The following is a 15,625-nucleotide window of genomic DNA, read 5'->3' as shown; positions in this document are numbered from 1 at the left end:
AATTTAACTACCCGTTGCTACTAACATTATCCCCACTAATCCGCTAATGTTAAGAAAACGAAACAAGGCAAAGTGTTAGTCATTCAATACCAAAGCAAAAATGCACAACGGAGCATAAAATAGAGGAGGAAAGGAATTAAATGGATCGGCCCATTTCAGGCCAATTGCTGTGCACTGTTGCTGCTGTTATGAGCCTCGGCTCAGAATCGTTTTACACAGCTGATGGGGCTGACTCGATAGAATGTTTCGTTGGGCTTTGGCCCAACATCGAATGCGGAAGAAGACGAGTTCCTCGGACTCGCACGCGGTGGTCATGCATAAAAAAACGAAAGGAAAAAGATTAGTATGTAATCGATAAATATGGCTAAATATATAAGATACAGACTCAAAACAGATCGGTAAGTTAAATATATATACTGTGTATATTTAAGTATATATACACAATTCGGCCAACACACATTTATGACACATGAACAGGGCAACACTCAATATAAACCGAATCAAACAACGTAATATTTATTGGATTATTCCTATCACACACGATAACTAGCATTCGATAGACACAGAACATGCTACAGAGATCTACTTCCTGACAGATTAATGCTTCAAACAAATAACAGATTAATAGTTCAAGCTGCTCTGAACTACATTACTATACTTGAATCATAGACATAATGGGATAAAGACTAGCAGCTAAATATACATGAAACTAACATTTCAAACTACCTTAAAACATTAACACGAAACATGGAGGCAAATCATCTAAGCAGCTAACATGATATCATACTGTTGAATACTAACCACTATATTAAGCGAGAAATCGAAACAAACGAGCAAGAATTAAAACACACATAAGAAAATAATAAAATTAAAAGGAGATGAAGATTACCAACTAAACAATACAATACGGCTGGACCCGAAACAATGCTAAAACGCTAATGCGCCTAAACATGCTTGCAACCATTAACGAACATAACTAAATAAGAACGACAACCAACACACATAAGCAGATATTGAACTAGTAATTAAAAGCTACCACAATACCATCCCAGAACACAGCTAAGCGGGGAAACAACTATAAATTCAAGATAACTAAAAAAAGAGAAGCTTCACTGACCTTCTTCGGGTGTAGCGAAGTGGGTGCGGAGGGTTTCCAATCTACTCGAACACTATCAAATCCAAGCTTGCGATGTTCGGATTCAAAGCAGTACCAAAGCAAACGAAAACAACAATTGATTTGGGTATTCTTGACCCGATATGCAGAAGTAAAGCTGATGTACTAATATTGCTTAGGGGATTTTGGCCGCCCGGAAAAACCTTTTTTTCAGAACTTTAATTTTCAGGGGGATTTTTGCGACTTCCAAAAAAACCTGCTTTACGATTCAACTAACCACTATTTATAGGGTTTTTACTCTTTTGACGTTGAAGAAAGAGGGAGGAGCGGGAGAGAGAGAATAGCGGGGGACAAAGGCAAGTGGGGGACAACGGGAATTGGGGGGAAAGAAGAGCGAGAGAGAGGCGGCTAGGGTTTTCGAAGGAGAGGAGAAGGGAGAAGAGAAGAGGAGCGTGGGGGGTGTGCAGCTGAGAGGAAAATGAAAGGAACCCTAGTGGTTCCTTTTTGTTCAAATGGAATTGGGTCTGGTCAAATGATTTAATGGAATGGGTCGATTTTAAATATGGGATGGGGTGAATTAAAATGGGTAGTGGCCTATGAAAATTGTTTTGGGTTAATCCGAAAATATTGGGGGTGAATTGGGCTCGTATTTGGACTAATAATTTGGCTGATGAAAGAACCAATTTGGGTTTCAAATAAAAGATCCATTTTAATTAAATATATACTAAGTGTGCTAAAATATAAAATATGTAATTATTAGTGCTCGGGCAATAAAATTATATGACGTTGTAATAGCCGTGCAATAATGTTTTGAAAACAAATAAACGCTATCATTTAATTGTGCGAAGATAAATGCGATGTGTGTGCGTAAGGTGGTAAAAAATGCTGAAACACAAATTATGATAATACTGGTAATAATAATAATAATAATAACAAAATAATAATAATAATAATAATAATAATAATAATAATAATGGTAGTAGTGACGGTAGTAAAAGATAATGACAGTATAATGAAATGTCGGTATTAATAAAAGCTAATAATTATAAAAAATGCAAATAATTATTTTTTAAAATTGCCAAAACATTGGAAGCGAAAAATAGGTATTTCGGAGGAAAGGTGGGACAAAATTGGGTGTCAACAAACCGCTCGAACAATTTGCTAAGACTTAATGATTTTGCACTGGACCATCTGACATTAGAAAAAAACGATGGTTGTTCTAGTTGGTTTGTGTTACCATCTAAGAAGGAAAAAGATCAACTAAATAAATGCTGTTTTTTTGTTGATTCATTGGTAGATTTTTCTTTTTGTGGTTTTATATCTGTGTTTAAACTTGATTTGGCTCTAGAAATCAGCTCTTTGTTCTGGTAGAGTTATGCAACAAAAAGAAAGCCGAAATTCTAAATTCAAGATAGGTTATGCAAGCGTAGTGTGAAATTCTGAATAATTTGTAACTTCCTCAACATGCCAATAAACATTATTTGAAAGCAGAAACTGTACCGGAATAGTTGCCCCCAGGTCTTAGTTCAAGTAGCAAAGGTTGAGGCACATGTGACTTAGGTCACAGGTTCAAGCCCTGTGTCATACAAACTAAGCCTGGTATGTAAATCGAGGAGGATAGAGGGCCAGATCCATTATCACCGAGTTTTAAAGTTTGTGGTGTTGGGGTATATACCATTAACCATGCGTTTAGACATGGTATATTCTAACAATTGTCATGGTTAAAAGTCTAAGTGGGAGATTGCTGGGATATATACTATTAACCATGTGTTTGGATATAGTATTTATTATAGAACAATTATTTATTCATTGTTTAATAAAGAATTAAATAGATCATGTACCAGTATGTGTGTCCTTTACTTATATAGTAGATGATTTAGTGTATAGAGTTTAGCTTATACACGGAAGATTAAATCGTCGGTTCTTATAAGTATAAAATTTATGTTCACAATCTAAGATGGAAATTGGACAAAGCCATCGGTATGATTGCAGCCCAAGATTAATATAATGTATCTTCATTATGGGAACGGTATAGTTTTGTCTTCTTGTGCTAGTACATTTTGTATGTATTGAACGGATCAAGTAGAGATAAGTGTTTTTGTATTGAATATATAAAACAAATTCTCTAGTTCATTAAATGTACTTATACTCTTAATCTTGATATAATTATTATGATCAATGTGATTTGTTCATTATTTTGATTTACTAAAAGGTACGACTCAATTGCTGGTCTATGTATTCCTGGTGAATTGGATAATGGCAAATTACATTTGCGAAATAATAATTAGTTGATAGAATTCATGTCTTGACTTTGAGATTGATGATACCCCTTTATGAATGCTTATAAGTCTCATGTGAAAACCCTGCAGGTGGATTTTGTATCCGTCACATGATTTAAGTTAAGCAGAAATATAAAGGATTCAATTAGTCAATGTATTAAATTGTCAGTAATTTAATTTAATTGATTGGTATCTGTAATCTTAACATGGGGAGTTAAATAAGTTTTAATGTATGATTTTGAAATTGAACTGAGGAGTACAGTTACGATTTTTTAGTGGAATAATTCATAATTTATTATGGTAGGATTAATTCAGATTTTTTGAATTAATTCCATAGTAGGAAGCCTCGTTAATTAAATTTTGTGGTCCCTGCTGTGCCCGAATAATAAAGAATTATATGGAATATTATTACTTGATGGAAAATAAAGACCCAATAGGTTCTGGAAAAAGGGAAAAACCCTAAACCTGTAGTTATAAAATAGAGGTCTTATTCCATAAGGAGGCGAAGGGTTTTACAAGTTTCTACTCTTTTTCCATAGAAATTCGCCCACACGAATTTCACAAATTCTGGTATTATTCGGGTTACACAGCAGAAGACTGTGGAACTGAAGGATGACGATCAACTGGATGGTGTGTGCTCGTGATTGAAAATTCGATTCTTGGTCGCGGTCACGCTTCAAGAGATAAGTATCAATTTTATGTTTGATTAATATCTTAATTATGTGTTATCTATATTACATGCAAGTTCGTGACTATTTGCTTCCGCTGCGTGTGCCTGTATTCCAACAATTGGCATCAAGAGCCATACTTGCATCTAAATAAATAACCTAGATGAGATAAATATATATGTGCGATTATATATTTGATTCTGTTAATTATGGATGATGAACCCACGAAGTTTCCTCACGGAAATTGGTTCGTCGTCGTTGTTTTCACTGTGTTGATTATTTTTGGATGAATTTGCTGAACTGCACAAGCTGTAGCAATTAACAAATTAAGCAACTTTCCTCTGTTATTTGAAAAACCGATGATATACGCGGATGTTTGATTATACATATGATTCATGATTAACCAAAAAAAAAAAAAAGAACGGTCGCTGGTTGTTGTTTCTGGCCGACAATGTCGTAGAAGTGGGTTTAATCCACTCTGTTATTTTTTCAAAAATACGGCATTGAGGAAAGGTTACATATTCCTCTGATGGCTAATAAACTGTGGCGGCTAGGTTTTTTGGGCATTATATATATATATATATATATATATATATATAGATATAGATATATATATAAGGGAAGTTGGTGATTCATTATTATTATTGTGAAGGAATTCCTTGTTGAAGGCTACACATGTTATTGCTTGTTTTGCTATAAGGAATTGCTGGGAATCAATTTACTTCAACTTATGTTGGTTCGTATGTTAGTTGATTTTGCCTTGATAAATATCATGAATATTTTTTCTAATATTAGGAAGATAAGAGGACATAAAGTGCTTGCTGGTGACAACGCATCACTTTTTGGTTTCAATTTGAGGTTCTGAGTTCACTTTTGATTTTTCTTTTTCTCTTGATGTATAATTATATGAGCCTTATTTTGTTGCGCATGTATACTAACCTGTATGAATTAAGAATTTTAGAATTAATAAATGGTTACCATTTAGGTGGTTTGTTTATTTGGAATTATTAGAAATTCTTAATACTTTATACATGTGAGATTATAATACATGAATTGAGAATTATGATTGATAAGTAGGATCTACTCATGTGGTCTATTTATTTGAGTCATTACAATATGCTCAATGTATCATGTATAAATTGCCCTGAATAAGTGTATGCTAGTGATATAGTTTCATAAGGAGATTTACCTTTAGATACTTACTAGTTACACCTGATTAATTCATGAGAAAAGATATTGAGGTTTTCACCTAAAAGGAGAAAACATAGTATTTTGATTCTCAAGTTTATTAATTGTGAGGACAATTTGTTGTAATTAGGTGTTGTGTGTCTTACCCAGGAGAAGGGGCACAATGTATGCTTTGAGCTAGTGGGATAATTATAAAAGGAGAATTGAAACCTGAATCAGATTATTTAATCCTCAGTTATGCCTAAAACAGTTATTTTGACAAATTTGGTTAGTTGTGGAGATCAAGAATTTCACGAATTCTTATTGACCTGAAATTTGGTGTGTTCATTGGAAATGCTAAGTAAGAAATAATCCTTGAGGCTGTTTAAATGGGTTTTAGGTTGTTCTTTCGGATTAAACGTGTTTTAAGTATGAAAACTACTCTTTATGTCAGTTTTATTTATGTTAAATCTGGAACATGATTACACAAGATGATTCAATATGAAATTGATATATGATAAGGATAAAGGTCAGATTATGTTTTCCTTAAATCGCCTGAATCGGTTATTTTTCGGATTTGGTCATAGTTTTGGAGATCTAGAATTTTACGAACTCCGATTGACCTGAAATTCAGTAGGTTTATCGAAAAAGACCCAGCGAGCAATACTCACCGCTTTGCAGTGAATCATGTTGTTTTTCGGTGATTCGGGGTTGTTTAGATGGTGTTTTGGGCAATTTTCATTTTTGGAAAAATTATTTTTTAGAAAAAACTACTTGGCTATGATCTAATGGTGATAGAGATTCTTCCTTATGGTTTTTTCATTACTAAATACTAGTGAAATGATAAATTTATGTGTTGACTTTAGGTCTTCCTCCCTATCGGATAGATTTATTATGGGTTGTCACTAGGTATAATCACTAGTTATTGATAATTTATATTAACTCTGCATCTGAGTTACATGTTGGGTCAATGGAACTAGAGATAATGATTATGATATTCACTTGGCTTAAATTAGCAGCATACTCTTCGTCTGAGTTAGCTCTGGTTTTAAGTTTATAGAGTGAATATCTGGCATCACATACATATGTTGCATGAATTGTTCTTTTATATTGAAATTTGTTGTTCAAGATGCATGGATATCTATGTGGTGTGTTTTGAATTTATATTCAATGATTACGTAAACATGCTAATTTCGAGAAAGCAACACGAAGATTATGTAAACATATTTTAAAATTTGTTCATTGTTCTTGATTCATGTATATTAGTATGCTAATGATGATATGTGGTAAGAACTACTGAACAAATGTATATGTTTCTATTTTGGCGGAAAAAAAAATATCCGAATTGGTCATGGTTTCGGAATTCTGATTTTTGACGAACTTCGATTGACTTGAAATTTGGTAGCTTCATCGGAAACGACCCACTGACCTAGGGGATTTTTTTGGCCATTTGGGGTCGTTTAGATGGGCTTTTGGATATTTTTCTGTTTTCTGTAAAAAAAAAAAAATTAACTAATTTTTTTTTTTCAAATAATGGTGTTAGGGTTCATTTTCTATGGTCTCCATCGTATATACCAGTGATATAATGAGTTTATGTGTTGACATAGGTCTTCCTCCCCATCGGATAGATTCATTATGGTTAATTACTGTGTTCTAGTCCCTAGTTAATTGATAGCTTGTCTTGACTCTCCAACTGAGTTACAAGTTGGTTCAATGGAACTAGGGATAATTAAATGGGATATTTACCTAATATAAATTAGCATTTTACTCTCCATCTGAGTTGGTTCTGTTTCTTTATGGGGTGATATATCTGGCATGACTCATATATTTTGCATGAATTGTTAAGTTTCCCTATCGAATCTAATTGTTCGGTAAGCATGGTTATATGTGTGATGTGTGGTTTGAATTTTATTATTCATTCAGCATAACTAATGATCTATTTAATGATTATATCTCAAATTCTCAATAGATTTTATCTAGCCCACTTACTACTAGTCAGGAATTTCTTCTGATAGAAATAAGACATTAATTTAAAGGATGCATTATATGTAACTTCTGTTAGAAAGAATTTATTTTCAGTTTCTAACCAAACAAGAGATGGATAGTTAGTTTATTTTTCTTGTAACTCTTGTGTTATTGAGTTTGATAAACATTTTATCTCTTGTGGTACATTGATGCGTGACCCTTTAAATTAATAACTCTTCTGAACTGAATAGTGTTAATCTGTCCCATCAGAGAATAAATTTTTTTTTTTTCGTGAATTGAATGAACTTATCTGTGACGCTTGTGTCTAGGTCATTTTAATCTGAATAGAATTTCGAAGTTGGTCAAATTGAACTTTTGAGGTTCATTGAAAGTAGAGGCACCAACTTGTGAGTCCTATTTAGAAGGAAAAATGACTAAGAGACCTTTTCTCTTAAAAGGAAATAAAGTTAATGATAAGTTAAGAAAATCCATTCTGATTTGTGTGGTATAATGAACTTCAAGGCAAGAGGAGATTTTGAGTATTCTATGACATTCATAGAAGATTACTCATGATATGAATATATCTATTTGATGCTCTGTAAGTCCGAATGCTTTGAAAATTTCAAGGTATTTAAGACGAAAATAAAAAGCATCAGGGGAAATATATTAAGTCACTGCGATTTGATCGTAGTGACGAGTACCTCTTTGCAGAGTTCATTAATTACTTATTAGATAAAGGGATTGCATTTTCAATTGTCTACATCAAGTATTCTACAATAGATTGGTGTGGAAGAGAAAAGAAATATGACTCTTTCGAAGGTGGTAAGATTAATTGACTTATTTATATTTGCTTTTTCATTTTGGGATATGTCGTAGAAACTGCGAGTTACATTCTTAATTAAATTCCCTCTAAGTTAGTACCTTTGATACCCATAGAACAATGGATTGGAAGTAAGCCAAATCTGCAACATGTTCGGATATGAGGTTGTCTAGCACACGTGTTCAAAGGGAAAACAGATAAGTGGAAATCAAGAACGGATGTACGCATGTTTATTAGATATCTAAAGGGAACGAAAAGAGATTTATTTACTGTCCTATAAGAAAATAAGGTAATTGTTATTACAATTGCTAGATTTTTCGAAAAGGACTATTTAATAAACCAAATTGCTAGAAGTAAACTAGTTTTATAGAAACTGAGCAAAGAAATAGCAAATGAGTCATCTAAAAAATTCAGAAATTCAAGAACATCTAACTGACAAGTCAGAGTTGACGTTCCATTGCATTTAAATAGTGGGAGAAATGTTAATAGGCATAAGGAAATTGTGACGACCCCCTTTGGGGACCCACTACTCAAGGTATTGTCTATGCCAGGGTACTGCCAGTCCGCACAGGGGCTTGCCCCATTATCCCTCTTCACGCTGCAGCGCTACGGGGTATCGAACCCGGAACCTCTGGCTCCTTTACATTCAATCATGACGATCAACTGGATGGTGTGCGCTCATGATTGAAAATTCGATTCTTGGTCGCGGTCACGCTTCAAGAGATAAGTATCAATTTTATGTTTGATTAATATCTTAATTATGTGTTATCTATATTACATGCAAGTTCGTGACTATTTGCTTCCGCTGCGTGTGCCTGTATTCCAACATGTGGTTCGTCCTAATCAAGAAGAGAGAGAGACCACAGTCAATTGAAACTTTTGTGCATAAATTATCACTTCCTTTGCTTTTCTTACAGATTGATATCTAGGAATTGATTAAGCAAGAGTTCACTTTCCAATAGGATATTTAGTGTATCCAGGCAAATTCTGTTAGCATTATCAAAATATTCAAATATAGATGCACTAAATACCGGATTCACCTGAACCCTCAGGGGTTGACCTGATGGTAATTGGCTTGAGCCTTGGGGTTTGCTCCCTTTCAAGGTCTCAAGTTCGAAACCCACTGGGTGCAAACAATTTCTGAGGGCCATCGGACTGGGGTAAAACCCTGAATTACCCGTGGTGCACTTGCGGGAAACTCCTTGCCGAGGGCCTGTGTGTTAGGATTTAAATCCCAAATCCGACCTCTGTAAGCAGGTTCCCAGGAAAGATTGGAGGGTCACAGCTGGACCACTTAAATACCAACCTCCTTAGACAGAACCTACTTACGCCGTGATGTAAGCGAAGAATAAATAGCACACACAGATTTATAGTGGTTCACCCTCAATGTGAGAGCTACGTCCACGTTGCTGCTGCAGATCTTATTAAAGAAGAAATATTACAAGTGTTTACAACACTCAACCTCACAACCCCAATCCCAATTACACTCAAGAATTTTACCACAGAAAATTCTCTCAAAGACCTTCTCTTACTTAGGCCTTTCACTAAGAGTATTTCTCTTAGATTTTTTCTCTCTTGGGATGTGTATAGCAAATGATCTTAATGATATATTACAAATGAACCATAAGCTACCTATTTATAGGAATGAATTTCCTATGATGAGGTAAGCGCTTACATCACAACTATTATGAGGTAAGCGCTTACATCACGACTATGTGAACAAAAGAATTGACTTGTTTGGCCAATTCCACACCTAACAAATCTCCCACTTGAAGACTAATTTTAATTTGTCTTCACACTTTGATCGATGCAGCAGCTCTTTCCTACTTTCATACTTCGTGCAGGCCAACTGAAGTTGAGCATAGCTTCAGTTTGTCTATCGTCACTGCCTTTGTCAGCATGTCTGCTGGATTCTGACTCCCTGCGATCTTCTCAAGCACTAGCGCTCCATCTTCCAAAGCTGATCTAATGAAATGGTACCGGAGTTGTATGTGCTTCGTTCGAGCATGGTAAACCGGGTTCTTTGCCAAATGAATGGCGCTTTGGCTATCACAATATAGCACACTTCCCTCGTGGTCCTGATCCAATTCCCGCAGAAAAGATTGTAGCCACATCATTTCCTTTGTGGCCTCCGTCACAGCAACGTACTCAGCCTCACAGCTAGAGAGAGCTACTATCTTTTGCAACTTGGAAACCCAAGAGATTGCAGTACCTCCGAAGGTGTAAACATACCCGGATGTGCTCTTTATGCTATCAATATCACCACCGTTGTCAGCATCAACATACCCTTGCAACCCTGTTTTTGATTTTCGGAAATACAGAGCTGAACTCGAGCTGCCTTTCAGATATCTGAATATCCACTTCACAGCCTCCCAGTGTTGCTTTCCCGGATTGCTCATAAATCGACTGACAACTCCCACTGCATGTGCAATGTCTGGCCTTGTACATATCATTGCATACATAAGACTACCGATTGCAGATGCATAAGGTATCTTGTCCATCTGCTTCTTCTCATCCTCGGTTGTCGGCGACTGATCCTTTGACAACCGAAAGTGTCCAGCCAAGGGAGTGCTGACTGGCTTGGCATCATGCATGTTAAACCTTTTGATAACTTTCCTCACATATTCTTCTTGTGAGAGTTTGATGCCCTCCTTGCTTCGGTCGATTCTCATCCCAAGGATTTGCTTTGCAGCTCCCAAATCCTTCATTGCAAACTCTTCCGATAACCCTTTTTTCAACCGATCAATCTCCTGTAGGTTTGCTCCTACGATTAGCATGTCGTCGACATAGAGTAGCAGTATCATGTACGAGTCTTCAAATTTTTTGAAGTAACAGCAGTGATCTGCCTCGCACCTTGAAAAATCAGCTTTCTTCATAAAGCTGTCAAACTTTAAATACCACTGTCTTGGAGCCTGTTTTAGTCCGTACAGACTCTTTTGAAGTTTGCACACCAGGTTCTCCTTTCCTTTGACTTTGAATCCCTCCGGCTGTCGCATGTAGATTTCCTCGTCTAGATCACCGTGAAGAAATGCAGTTTTCACGTCCATCTGTTGCAGATGTAGATTTTCCTTTGCTACCAGTCCAAGAACAGTTTTGATAGTCACTATCTTGACTACGGGAGAGAAGATCTCTGTATAGTCGATGCCTTCTTTCTGTTGAAATCCCTTTGCAACCAGCCTTGCTTTATAACGCTTGCTTCCATTTGGTTCTTCCTTTATCCGATAAACCCATTTGTTTTGCAATGCCTTCTTATCCTTTGGCAACTCGGCTAACTCCCATGTATGATTTGCCGATAGTGAATCCATCTCATCTTTCATTGCCAGCTCCCACTTAGTCGATTCATCGACTTGCATTGCTTCTTCATAACATTCCGGCTCCCCTCTATCAGTGAGTAGAATGTAGTTGAGGGATGGAGAGTACCTGTGAATCGGCTTCCTGATTCTGGATGATCTACGCAGTTCTGTGATTGGCGTCTGTTGATTTGTTTCAGAATCAGCACTTTCATCAGCACCTTCTCGGATTGTTTGTTCTTCTGCCTCGGCTGTACCTGGTTGCGGCTCAGGTGTCGGAAAGTCCCTCAAATCGACTATTTCCGATTCCTTGTCCTGACATTCTGAATTTTTTTGCAACTTGTCTTTGTACAGCACCTCTTCGTTGAAGACAACATTCCTGCTTCGGATGATCTTCCGATTTTGTTCATCCCAAAATCGGTAACCAAGCTCGGTGTCACCATAGCCAATAAAGTAACACTTCTTTGATTTTGGATCAAGCTTGCTTCTAGCCGTATCATCATTATGAACATATGATAAGCAACCGAACACTTTCAGAAATGAAAGATTTACCTTCTTGCCACTCCAGACTTCTTCTGGAATTCTGAAATCCAAGGGAACTGATGGTCCTCGGTTAATTAAGAAGGCCGCGGTATTGACTGCATCTGCCCAGAATGTCTTGGGCAGTCCAGAGTGTATTCTCATACTCCGAGCACGCTCGTTCAACGTTCGGTTCATTCTTTCGGCTACTCCATTCTGTTGCGGCGTTCCAGGAATAGTCTTCATCATCTTGATCCCATTATCGGCACAGTACCGTTTGAAATCACCATCAGTGTATTCTCCGCCGTTGTCGGACCTCAAACACTTCAACTTGAGGTTTGTTTCATTCTCGACCATGGCTTTCCATCTTTTGAATACACTAAACACATCAGATTTATTTTTCATAAAATAAACCCATACCTTCCTGGTTGAATCATCAATGAAGGTCACGTAGTAGTGTGATCCTCCAAGGGAGGGTACAGTGGTAGGTCCCCGCACGTCTGTGTGCACCAATTCCAGCTTTTCGACCTTCAACTCCCTGCCTGCATTTGAGAAGCTTACTCGCTTTTGTTTTCCGAGAATGCAGCTCTCACACGTATGAAGGTCCACTGTCTTCAGCTCCGGAATTAAACCATTTGTCACCAACAGCTTCATCCCCTTCTGGCTGATATGCCCCAGCCGACAATGCCACAAATCTGTCTTCTTTGTGTTGTCAACCACAGCAACAATATCACGACAGCTATCCGTCATGTAGAGAGTGCCAATCTTCTTTCCTCGGCCAACTACCATAGCACCTTTCGCCACCTTCCAAGACCCATTACCAAAGTCGAGATCATATCCCTCATCATCAAGCTGACCTACTGAAATCAGGTTTCGCATCACCTTTGGAACATGTCTAACTTTTGTAATCTTCCACGAGGATCCATTTGACATCTTCAAATTAATGTCTCCCGTGCCAACAACGTCTAGCGGCTCTCCATCGGCTAAATAAACTTTGCCGAGATTCCCATCCACGTAGTTTGTCATTATATCATGATGTGGGGTGGTATGAAAGGACGCTCCTGAGTCAAGCACCCAAGAGTCTATCGGGCTGTCAACCGATAGCAATAACGCATCGCCAATGTCTTCCGTAGCAGCGTTGATTCCAACCCCCTTGTTGTCCTCCTTCTTTGGCGCCCTGCAGTTCTTCTTGAAGTGACCTGGTTTTCCACAGTTCCAACACTCATGTGTTCGTCCTGGTCTGGATTGACCCCTGCCATTCCTTGACTTCGATCTGCCCCTATTTCGGTTGTAGTTTCTGTCATAATTTTTGCTTCTGTTTTCAACATTAAAAGCAGAACTCGTCGATGCCTCTCCCGAATCTGTCCTGCGCACCTCCTCAGCAAGGATACGATCCCTAACATCGTTGAACTTTAGTTTGTCACTGCCGACAGAATTACTAACCGCTGCTCTCATTGGCTCCCAACTATTTGGTAGGGATGCCAACAAAATTAGAGCTTGTACTTCATCATCGAAATCAATTTTTACCGATGACAATTGATTTACAATGGTATTGAATTCATTTATGTGTGCAGCAACATGAGCATTTTCCATCATCTTTAGATGAAATAGTTTCTTCATGAGAAATACCTTATTATTTGCCGAAGGTTTCTCATACATGTCAGACAATACCTTCATCATATCTGCGGTGGTCTTCTCCTTTGCCACGTTGTGAGCAACGTTCTTCGACAGCGTTAGTCGAATGACTCCCAGAACTTGTCTGTCGAGGAGATCCCAATCTGCTTGCTTCATCTCCTCTGGTTTCGGACTCAGAGGTTCATGAAGCTTTCTGCCATATAAATAATCTTCAATTTGCATTCTCCAGAACGCAAAATCTGTACCATCGAATTTACCGATGCCGTGCGTCGTACCATCTTCGCCTCCCATCGTTTCTAAATCACAACACAACCTGTTGCTCTGATACCAGTTGTTAGGATTTAAATCCCAAATCCGACCTTTGTAAGCAGGTTCCCAGGAAAGATTGGAGGGTCACAGCTGGACCACTTAAATACCAACCTCCTTAGACAGAACCTACTTACGCCGTGATGTAAGCGAAGAATAAATAGCACACACAGATTTATAGTGGTTCACCCTCAATGTGAGAGCTACGTCCACGTTGCTGCTGCAGATCTTATTAAAGAAGAAATATTACAAGTGTTTACAACACTCAACCTCACAACCCCAATCCCAATTACACTCAAGAATTTTACCACAGAAAATTCTCTCAAAGACCTTCTCTTACTTAGGCCTTTCACTAAGAGTATTTCTCTTAGATTTTTTCTCTCTTGGGATGTGTATAGCAAATGATCTTAATGATATCTAACAAATGAACCATAAGCTACCTATTTATAGGAATGAATTTCCTATGATGAGGTAAGCGCTTACATCACAACTATTATGAGGTAAGCGCTTACATCACGACTATGTGAACAAAAGAATTGACTTGTTTGGCCAATTCCACACCTAACACTGTGCACCCCCGGGATTAGTCGGGGCTCAAAGAGACCCGGACACCCGGTGCTTAATCAAATAAAAAAAAAAAAAACAGATTCACCTGCATCTTCTTCTACTTTTGGTTTAACTATTTTATCTTCCTTGGAACGGTTAAAATATATACCTCTTTGAACAAAGGGTGTTACATATCAGTTCTTGTTTTAGATATTTGTCCATAATATTGTCCTTGACCTCTGTATCCATTTTTTGATATAGTTATTTCATCTTGCAGGAGATTGCAAGACAATTATGCATAGAAAATCAATTGGTTTTCTCAAAGAGGGTACTGTGTCCATACTAATTATGATTTCAATTTACATTTTAACCAAACGCATCAACTGGACATCATGTATTTCCTTTAACAGGCTTCATTTGATGATAACTCCATGTTAAGATGTGTCTATATGGCTTGTAATTTCCTTCTTTGCTTTATTGCCTATGCATCGCCAAAAGAGAAAAGACTCTTTCCAAAGTGCCCGAGAATGTTTAAATTTGTTCTTAGAGAACATGTACTCGTTTTCTTCTCCTGGTGCATGTGCTCATCATAATGTAATTTCTCATCAGGGATTGTGGATTGGCTGATAAGACCATTATCTTTGTGTTGGATGAGTTTGACATTTTTACACAGGTAAGATTCTCATATAGTGAAGAAAAATATGAGAAATATGTCAAGTTTTCAGGATTGGGTGTATCTGCATTTTGCAGGGTAAACAGCGATTACTCTTTGCTAGATGCAATGCAGTCTGTAACTTCGCAAGCTGTTGTCATTGGTGTGAGTTGCAGATTGGTATGTTCCTCAGTATTATCATTAATATTTTTGTCTCGTGTTCTATTTCTCTATGAACTATTCATTCCTCAGCATCATTATGACCAGACTGCTTTTTGTATTTTGGGACTTGAAAATCAAAATGAGCATGCTCATTTTCTTTTTTCTATTTTCCTATTTCGAGAAAAATATTATCTCATTTTGAATTGCTTGTGAACAAGATCAGCTTTGACTACGTATAACAAGCCCTAGTGGAGAACTTACTGAAGTTTTGAGTAAAATTAAGAGTGCTAAAACTTGTGTTGTGCAGGATGCTGTTCAACTCTTAGAGAAGAGAGTAAGGTCTCGTTTCTCGCATAGAAAGCTGTTGTTTCTACCCCCTTCACAGGAAGACTTGCAAAAGTAACTTCTCATTGCATGCCTTAGTTCCTGATTTACTGCCTTCAGGAAATTTTATATATACTGACAATCTGTGTATCGAAATTTTGCAGCACGCTTTACTACT

Source organism: Lycium barbarum, chromosome 5 (genome assembly GCF_019175385.1).
Source record: "Lycium barbarum isolate Lr01 chromosome 5, ASM1917538v2, whole genome shotgun sequence".
Lineage (NCBI taxonomy): Eukaryota > Viridiplantae > Streptophyta > Magnoliopsida > Solanales > Solanaceae > Lycium > Lycium barbarum.
Note: the sequence above shows the minus strand (reverse complement) of the source record.